Source organism: Ipomoea nil, unplaced genomic scaffold (genome assembly GCF_001879475.1).
Source record: "Ipomoea nil cultivar Tokyo-kokei standard unplaced genomic scaffold, Asagao_1.1 scaffold2144, whole genome shotgun sequence".
Lineage (NCBI taxonomy): Eukaryota > Viridiplantae > Streptophyta > Magnoliopsida > Solanales > Convolvulaceae > Ipomoea > Ipomoea nil.
In genome coordinates this window covers 204,863-207,715 of record NW_017618572.1, presented here as the reverse complement: position 1 = coordinate 207,715, position 2,853 = coordinate 204,863, and the positions used below count along the sequence as shown (strand labels likewise).

The following is a 2,853-nucleotide window of genomic DNA, read 5'->3' as shown; positions in this document are numbered from 1 at the left end:
TCTATATCTATATATACAACTATACTAATGTTGTGCACGTTTCAAAAAAAAAAAAAGTATTGCATTTAGTTGCTTAATCATTGATGCCTGCATCTTTGTTGTCAGTTGCTCTTCCCTAATTGTTGTTAGTTTCGTTGTGTAAACTCGAATTGGTTTTAGGGAAGGAAGCAAATCAGCCTTATAGTGGGTGCATATCTTTAATCTTTATCTGTGATCGACTAGTATTTCTTGTGGTTTTCAGCGCAATGGATACAAAGAAGATGAAGATGGAAACTGAAGATTATTATATCATTTGCTTATAAAGATATCAAACTGACCAATATTGAAGTTGCTTTCCAAGCTGGTGAATTTCTCTTTATCTTCTTCCAGGCTGCTCCTAATTGTATTGTGATAAAGCAGTAGTATTCATAGTATTACTAATAGTGCCAATAAACTGATAATAACATGAAGAAGATAGTCAGGGCGAACCTTTTTATATTGAGACTATTTATTTCACTCCTAAAATCTATTCTTTGAGGGATTGAATAAATGACCTGTGGGTTAAGAGTTGGTCGTGAATTTCAAAAATTCTTATGAAAAACATAACTTTTGCGCTTTTGAAAGAAAAATGTGGCTGACAAAGATGTGCACATACTGTGAATTATATTCTTCTGTTATATGAGCAAGACTAGCCTCAAACTATTTTACATTGAATTGTTTGATCATATTATGGTTATATTAGAGCTACTTGATTAATCGAAGAGGATGTAAGATCTCTGGTTTCATAATCTAGTATTCTAGTGAGTAGTAGAGGTGCATGAGATTACACAACTTGAATGGTTTGCACCAATAATATATCTTGAGTTACTATATGGATATTCTTTGGTTGCTTAAGTTGGGGGAGGATGAGACTGCAAGTTTGTGTACCAAGGTATTCCTTGGTTGCTTATATGGATATTCTTTGGATATTAGTTAAACCTTTAATGAACTTGCAGTTGGACATGCTAAATTAAATTCATTTTAATTTATTTATTTACAGTGGGAGCAACAACAGATTGTGGAAGCTGAAATCATGAAGTGTAACAAGGCTATTGAGACCGTGTTACATGGTCTGCTCCTTACTCATATCTTGTTTCATCTACCTCAGTGGCCATTGCACATAGCCCACTTAGTTGAAAATAAAGTTATACGCATGCTATTTTAAGTTTAAGATGATTTTTTCAAGAAATTAGATAATTTAAGGACCGGCTAATCCATAATTGGTCGATTCAATATGCATGCTAGGAAATGATACCTATCAAATTTTGGCTTAGGTGAAAATTGCAATTATTATCCATTTTCTCTTTTGCGTTCTCAATGTGTACTTGGTTTGGACGTTCTTTCAATTGAAGTATGACAATCTGATTCAAATGTTATCCTTTTCTCATCTCTCCCATAATTGGGCTACTCCCTTGCTGTTGCTTTTAGGAGGTTCCATGGTTGAATGTTGCTCGTCTTGTTAGAAAGAGAAGGATGATCTCTTTCTTAGGAAGATCATTTTGCATGTTAATTAAATTATTATATACTAATAATTCGTACATGACTGAAAACTATTGACCTTGTCAGTATAGGAGCAAGGTGAAAATATGGATTTTCTTATGAGTGCTTCAAACTTCATTCCAAACATATGACGATTATTTTATTTACATCTTTACACTCATCATGCACCTCCGTTGTATTGACAGCCATGGCAGTGATCATTCAGATAATAGTGTCATATAGATGGGTGATCTTTTATGTGGAGAGAAATTAATTATTAGCAACTAATGAACGGATTCATATTGCTTATACATTGCCTCTATTTATTATGTTTATAAAGGTGGTAAAAGTGATTTGTCAAGCATTGAACATATGATAGAAGATCCTTCTAATGCTTATCTGGAAATCGAAGAAATTCAACAGAGCACTAGTCTTACTGTGGAACCCCAATGCAAGGTATAACATCTAAACTTGAGACTTTTCTTCTATCTTTCACTGTTCTTTATTTATTTCTCCTTTTAGTTTTGCTAGTTGATATGCCTGAAGTGTTTGCTAAATCTGAAATTGTTGCTTGGTACTTCAATTTTTTTTATCATCCTTAAATATCCATGTACAGTGCTGTTGGGAGGAGTTCTTGTCTGGTACTCTCATTCTCGTTTAAATTTTAATAAAAAAAAATAAACGACGTACGTTGTTTATTTATTTATTTATTTTTTAAAGTGAACATAAGACGTCGGTTTTTAAGAAAAAACCGACGTCTTATGTGAATTTATTATATTTTTTTTAAAAATATACGACGTCGGTTTTTTTAAAAAACCGACGTCGTTTCTTAATTAAAAATATTTTTAAAACTATACGACGTCGGTTATTACTTAATAACCGACGTCGTATGTTAATATTAAAAATTTAAAAATTATACGACGTCGGTTTTTTTAACCGACGTCGTATCTCATACTTACGACGTCTGCTACCTAGACGTCGGTCGAAATCCGACGTTAAATGGGGTAAAAAGACCGACGTTAAAGCCCTTTTTTGTAGTAGTGTCGGGTGTGATCGTTTAGAGTAAGGACCTCTACCATTTCACCGTTAGGCTCATCCGATCATTCCTTGCAACGCCATTGCTTTATGCTTCTTTCACGGATGAATACTCGTAGGACCAAAATTAATTTTTCAAATTAATTTTGTTCTTCCTATGGTAGATTCCTTCTGATTTCAATATTCTGATTTATGATGCTTGTACTAAAGACCAAAAGACCAAGGGGATCTAAAGATACATTTGGCTCATCAAAACTTACAAAAATATTCCTATCATACTTGAACAATGTAATTTTGCATTCTCTCACTCTTAGTCAATTT

The 2,853-nt window shown here is 33.1% G+C and overlaps 1 long non-coding RNA gene across 1 annotated transcript; it reads left to right on the top strand.

Annotated features, from left to right (window-relative positions):
* Nucleotides 1-256: 256 nt before the first annotated feature.
* LOC109148713 lies at nt 257-1,933 on the top strand. The gene is made up of 3 exons (XR_002048843.1): nt 257-343; nt 1,019-1,088; nt 1,838-1,933. It is a non-coding gene; the product is annotated as an uncharacterized LOC109148713 (long non-coding RNA).
* The last annotated feature ends 920 nt before the right edge of the window (nt 1,934-2,853 follow it).